Raw genomic sequence first — 7,567 nt, forward strand, 5'->3', positions numbered from 1 at the left:
TTATTATTTGCTTGCATTGGTTATTAAAGTTTTGGCCCACTAAGAACTGGGCTAAGGATGCTCAAATTAATTTCACTTTGGAGCCAGACACAGGAATCATTTATCTTGTCAGTCTGGGTTGCATTCACACCCAGTTATAGGTGTGGAAACCAGGTGTGCTGGTAATCTACTAACCACTGGGCCCTCCTTCGACAAACTATTCTCAGAACAAAAATAGGTTTTAAATTTTAGAGGTAAAATTGAAAGGAGATAAGATTGGTTAAATAACATTCTCGTAGTCAAAACAACGAAATTGCAGATTTTTTAAAAAAGTTATCATTATAAGACTGCAACCAATGAGTTTCCAAATCACAACCTAAAATTAGTTTATAAATGTAAAAAGAAAAAGAAAACAATTGCTAATTGCTTTTACATGCCCTTTTGCTTGGTTGTGACTCTCGACGCCTTAGCTATTTGCATGTTTTTTATTTTGTCTTTAATTCCCTCACAATCTAACAATTTCCTGTTTTTTTTCTGCAGTTTCCAGGTCATTTAACACATTAAATTCCACTCTGTGATTGAAGTATTTGTTTTTGTTGTTTTCCTCCTTTTTTCCTAATTGTACCAAAATAATAGTTCATCATTCAGTTTGAAGTTGTGAGGAAGAGTTGTACTCAAAACTTGTGTACATGAAACAGAAAATCCTATTCACCAGTCTCAGAAGAGGCAGCTCCAAAGCAACTAAGCGGTTGCTGGCTCTGTTCTCCAAGTGTCTCTTGCCTCATCTACATCAGCAGTGAAATGCTGATAGTTTCCACATATGTATCACTTCCTCAATTGTACATTTCACATCACTGTCTCAAGTATATTTTACATCAATTTCTACTCAATATCTCCCCATGACTCATTTTACATCACTTTGTACCATTTACATGAGTAATCTCCACAGTATATGGCAAATCCACAAACCTGCACTTCCAGCAGAAATCCACGCTAGCTGGGACATGTCAAATAATCAGGGCTACAGTGTTGTAACCCTACCTCCAACCTGTGCTCCCTAGAAGTTTGCCTTCCTCGGTGGGAGCACAAGATCATGGAATCACCCTTTATATCTCTCCCTAAAGGCTTGAATTACTTGGATGCCACTGGGTGCCACTTCATCAGAAGTTAGCATGAAAACCACCTATTCGAATTGCCACATGTGCAGACATATTCTGCACATACACAGATGACGTTCCTACAGCATTCTAGGGCAACTTCAGGACAGCGACCAGGCAGTATTGCCAACGCTGATTTTGTCTGCAGGTGCAGACATGTGGACGTGATGCAAGAAATGCTGATGATTGGCGTGTATTTAACAGTTTAACAAACTGCAAAACAAAAATTCCCTTAAGGTCCTTAAAAAGAGAGCAACTTTCCATCTGTATCGCAGTTTAAAATAAACATGTTTGGGAGAAAGTGATAATCTTTAAATATATTTATTTTTGTCGAATGTTGTTGATGTCATAACTTAAGTAGATAACTGGATCAGAGAGTTTCTGAGCCTGTCAATATGAAGGGAACTTGGATTAAATTGCCTTTGAACAGAGTTTGATTAGAATGTTAGACCTACAATTTGCTTTACTTATTTGCTAGTGAGAGACCAATAATAAACCAGCAAGGGAGTTACCTCATCACCCAGCTGTGTGTGCGGAAAACATTTCAAGACCATTCTGGGGCAATCAAAGAAGAAAGGACAGGCAACATGGTAACTTCAAATTATGCATTCATTTTTATCAGCAAATGTTCAAAAGTAAGTATCTATCTTCTTCTTAAAGACTTCAATTAACTCCACATCTAAGTCCTCCTGCTGCAGTACGTTCAACATTTTCACAACCCTTTGTGTGAAGAAACTGTTTTTCTGAATTCACTACTCAAGAATCAAACTGTTGAGGATATATGGGCCTGCAGAACATGTACATTCCTAAGTGGAGCAGGGCAAAATAAATAAAATTGCTCTGAAATAGATCAACAAGGAAATTCAAATAAATTTAAGAAAAAAAAAGAAAAATTTATAATGATTGTAGGGAGGATGAGAGTGACCTTGGACTGAGTACAAGGCTCTACAGAGGCAGATCAAAAAGAGATTGGTGATGCCATAAGACAAATGGAAAGGATTGTAGTAGCAAATGCAAAACATAATGCCAAAATATTCTTCCAATGCTATAACAGCAAGAGGTGGTCAAGGAAAAAAATGACCCTAAGTGACCCACATGAAGTTGATCAAGGAGAGAACTAGCAATGTATCATCTAAGCTGGAGTCCATGTCCCTGGTTACTGGCAATCTCAAACAAATGATCTGGTCTCAATTTATCGATTCCTTTAATGTGAAAATAATTCAAGTGGCACCAGAAGACCTAATGGTGAATTGTCATGTCAAAAGCTGAATTATTTTCATATATCAAACTATTTTAGATTTTTATCACATTTATCTATATCTCAGAATAATACACAGTCATCAATAAATAAGAGAACGTATTCTGTCAGGGCTTGAGGTCATATTTCATCATCATACTACCAGGCAGTCAACTGACTCGACCCATCACTTAGGAGATCATGTGAGCTGTAACCAAATCCGTGTGAATCCGTGATTTAATCATTTGTTCCGATTTTTCCATTGTGCCAAGCCAAAAATGATTACAAATAACGTTTTTGAATTGTTTGTCACGTTGAAAATAATGCAAAACCTTATTGAATGATAATTGGATCTGCAGAGAGGTCAGCTTATCAGGATTTAAGATGAACTGTAGCTGTCTGGTCACCCATCACCCCTGTGCTCCCACTCCTGAATGTCTTGATTTTAAAATTCTCATCCTTGTGTTCAAATCCCTCCATGGCCTCATCCTATCCTATCTCTGTAACCTCCTCCAAGATTCTGGCCTCTTGCCGATCCCCAATTTCCTTCACCCCACCATTGAGTGAAGTGTCCCCAGGGTTCTGTGTTGGTATACACAAAAGACCTGGATTAATAGTCTCAGTACAAGGTAGTTAATTGAACAAGCTGGGGAGGACTGTGAAGTCAGGATAGGGAGTTGTGATAGTACAAAGAGACCATGACAGGCCATGCACCTGGGTTGATCAGTAAGAAATGAAATTCAATACAGACAAATGCAAGGTAATGCACATTAGAAATAAGAACAGAAAATTCTGGAACCACTCAGCAAATTATGCTGCTTCTATGGAGAAAGAAAAAGAGTTAACGTTTCAGGCCGATGACCTTTCGTCAGAACTGGGAGGGCTGACTCAGGAAAGCAGACCCTGTCCTTCTTTCTGACCTGCAATTTCGCATTGTTGTATTTTTAATCAGCTGAAGTGCTTGCTCCCAATTCCTATTCAAGCCTCATTAAGGCCCAAGGTTTGACGCAAAAATATTTAAATGCACATTCAGCACAATTCAGTAACATTTGTGTTGAGATTGCTCCTTTTTCTTTGTGTGCCCATTTGGAATGGGAGCAAGAGAAGTTCCATAGGCACCGAAGCTCTTAAATAGCCTATGGAAGGTTTTCTTTTGTAATGTTAACAGTATGTTTATAATGCACTGTTTTTTTGTTACACATTTATAATCGTTTTATTAATATGTTATTTTAAAAAATTCCTCCCTTTATCCCAGTATTTCATGGTTAACATGATACAAGATGAAAGGAGTTGTGACAGGGAGATCAGCAGCCCCAAAACCATTCTGCAGACTTTGGCAAATCCATTTGGCAATGACCCAGGACAACGAGTACATGCAAGCACTTAATCCTATAGGAAGAATAGATTGATTAAGTAAAGAAAAGTAACCCCATTGAACAAGAAATTAAAGGTCCAATGAGCCTGAATTAAATGCCATTTTTTAAGAGCACTGTTGCTGGTCTGGAGAGCTTGCTTGAAGGCTAAGTTCCAAGGACAGTTTGTTGTTGTATCTACTGAAGTGTAAAATATTTAATTTTTTGTTTGTCAAACATTAAGATTTTAGCTATTTTTGGAGCATCTACAAATGTCTGGAAATGGTTGGATATGTACGGTTTAAAAAAAATCTCCCACAACTGCTAAAAGCAGAAATTTCTTAAAGCCAACTCCATGCGTACAGCTCAAAAACAATCAATTGCTTAATTTATTATTACATGCATTCATGAGCTCAGTCAAAATCTCAACCAAGTGGAAAAGCTTTACATTTACACAGGTGGAAGCTGTGCTCAGGCAACTATAATAAACTAATCTGATGCTTTCAAATAGAATGTTAATATAGGGGTGAATTATAGATACAAATTTGGTCCCGAGCTAGTTGGACTTTGTCAAACGAATGTGTATGAGTGCTAACAGACCATTAACCTGTAATCTATCTCTTTGTCATATGTTATTGCTATCCAAGCTACAATTTTACTACCTTTCATTCTTGAAATACACCAGGCTATAAATTGGGCGGCGTAGCGCCCATTTTGTAGGTGCTACACAGCCTGCTAAGGACCTAAAAAAGCATCCGGAATGTGCGTGCACACTTCTAGCGTGATGTGCACTGGACGCCATCTTGGTAAAGGCGTTTGCGCGTATGCAGGTAATGAACACCGGCAGCATGTAAAGTAGGGAGATTATGCGGCATATCAGTGTGTAACTCTGATTTAAAGGGTCAGATGTGATTTTGGAACTCGACACTGCAGCCAACGCACAGCTGAACAGGTGATAAACAGCATGGAGGAAACCCCACCAGCGCTAGTTAAAGGGATCATGCAGCAGTTACAGGTTAGTTGATGGACTGTTGCTTTTGGCTGCTGATGCATTTGTACCTGTTTTTGGAGGTCTCCTATACTTCAATACCAGACTGAGGGGACGTAGCCTAAAAATTAGAGCCAGGACTTTCAGGAGTGAAGTTAGGAAACTCTTCTACACGCAGAGGGTGGTAGAAGTTTGGAACTCTCTTCCGCAAACGGAAGTTGACACTAGCTCAATTGTTAATTTTAAATTTGAGATTATTAGAATTTAGTTAACCAAAGGTATTAAGCGATGTAGGGCTAAGGCGGGTATATAGAGTTAGGTCACAGATCAACCATGATCTCATTGAATGGCGGAACAGGCTCAAGGGGCTAAATGGCCTATTCCTGTCCAATTTTCCCAAGTTCCTATAATAAAGTTTCAATACTCTAAAGGGAGTGGGCTGGCTAGCTGACAGACAACAGCAAGGGTACTGGCAGAGAGGCAGGGGTAGGCCAGGAATGCTGTCATCCTGAGAGAGGACAGCAGGTTCATGTTCCATGGAGCCACTGCCACTTGCTGCCTCCTGTTATGGGCCACCTTCTCCTGCAAGAAAGTGGTGAGTGTCCTCCAAGATGTCATGGTTGAATAGCTGCCAGTGTGTGTGACCTGTGAGTTGTGGGTGTGCGGCTTGCAACTGTGGTAATGTGTGAGGGTGAGAGGAAGCATCTGATTGGAAGAGTTGAGTACTGATTGAAAGAGTTTGTTGGTATGTGGATGATGGGGGGTGTAGTGTGTGGAGCAGTGGATGCGGCTAGTGGTGCAGTTGGTAGGAGATCGACTTGACAGTTGACCTCACTCACCTTGACCACTCCTGTCAAAGCATTGAAATACTTCCTGCACTGCATCTATGTTCATGGTGCTTTGCACCTAGCATTGACTTTGTCCCCTACTGCCTCCCACTGCCTCAGGAGCATATGTCTGGAGGGCCTCTTGCCCCCCTGCAGATATAGGATGTCCCTTCTTCTCTCCACCTCTTGCACCAAGACCTCTAGCGCATCATCAGAGAACCTTGGTGCACGTTCTCTCGCAGGCCTGGTATACACTCAGATCGGCAGATTGGTGAGGTCCGCCTTGCAGATTGGAGGATGTGGGATTTAGTAGTGCGCGACCTTTATTCGATGTTTTAACAGAACACAACAGTTGTAAACATGGGGATGGGACCTGCATCTGTGTTTTACATGTGCGATATCTGATTTCCGTTCACGCCCCGTGCGGACCTGTATCTTATATTTTGCAAATAAGAGGTGCAGGCTGCCTTTGAGAGGTACAGGCTGCCTTTAAGTGGTGCTGGCCACTCGCGATATCGGGGCCCCCTGCTGGTGAGCAGCCATTCAACAGCACAGATAGGCTTGGCTGCTCGTAGCAATCAGGTAAATCACCAGGCAGCACGAATGTTACATGCTGCCTGCATCTCAACAACCGGGCGTGGGTTAATCACACACCGTGACCCCTGTGCCCGGTTTCGGGGATTATCCAATATAACCCCCTCTCAGTGTTAACTCAGGAGGAACTAATCATGCAGATAAGGAGACTGCCGCTAATCAAAAAAGTGTGTGCAAGTGGGTGTGTCAGTAAATGGGTGCTTGCATGTAATGGTGTTTGTTTATGTATGTATGTGCATAATATTGGAGGAAGCAATTCACAGAAATTTACCTCTAGTAATGACTTCTCTTGCAAGGTAGGGCAACCAAAGCCCCCTGGATGACGAAAGAGATAGAGAGTGAGAAGAAGCAGAAAAAGGGGTCATGTTGATAATACAAGTGAGAACCAGGCTGAATATAGAAAGTTCAAAGGGGAAGTGAAAAAGGAAATAAGAGGGGAAAAGAGAGAGTACGAGAATAGACTGGAAACTAACATGAAAAGGAATCCAAAAGTCTTACATAGGCATATAAATCGTAAATGGGTAGAAAAAGGAGAGGTGGGACCGATTAGGGACCAAAAAGGAGACCTACTCATGGAGGCAGAGGGCATAGCCGAGGGACTAAATGAGTACTTTGCATCTGTCTTTACCAAGGAAGAAGATGCTGCCAAAGTCACAGTAAAAGAGGAGGTAGTTGAGATACTGCATGGGTTAAAAATTGATAAAGAGATGGTACTAGAAAGGCTGGCTGTACTTAAAGTAGATAAGTCACCCAGTCCGGATGGGATGCATCCTAGGTTGCTGAGGGAAGTAAGGGTGGAAATTGCAGAGGTTCTGGCCACAATCTTCCAATCCTTTATAGATACGGAAGTGGTGCCAGAGGACTGGAAAATTGAGTAGGTCTCCTTGTTCAAAAAAGGGTGTAAGGATAAACCCAGGAACTACAGGCCAGTCAGTTTAACCTCGGTGGTGGGGAAGCTTTTAAAAACGATAATCCGGGACAAAATTAACAGTCACTTGGACAAGTGTGGATTAATTAAGGAAAGCCAGCATGGATTTGTTAAAGGCAAATTGTGTTTAACTAACTTGATAGAGTTTTTTAATGAGGTAACAGAGAGGATAGATGAGGGCAATGCGCATTTGATAAAGTGCCACTTAATAGGCTTGTCAGCAAAGTTAAAGCCCATAGAATAAAAGGGGCAGTGGCAGCATGGAAATGAAATTGGCTAAGAGACAGGAAACTGAGATTAGTGGTGAATGGTTGTTTTTCTGACTGGAGTTAGGTTTACAGTGGAGTTCCCCAGGGGTCGGTACTAGGACCACTGCTTTTCTTGATATATATTAATGACTTGGACTTGGACTTGGGTGTACGGGGCACAATTTCAAAATTTGCAGTTGACACAAAACTTGGAAGTGTAGTGAACAGTGAGGAGGATAGTAATAGATTTCAGGAGG

This window comes from Heptranchias perlo, chromosome 2 (genome assembly GCF_035084215.1).
Source record: "Heptranchias perlo isolate sHepPer1 chromosome 2, sHepPer1.hap1, whole genome shotgun sequence".
NCBI classification, from domain to species: domain Eukaryota; kingdom Metazoa; phylum Chordata; class Chondrichthyes; order Hexanchiformes; family Hexanchidae; genus Heptranchias; species Heptranchias perlo.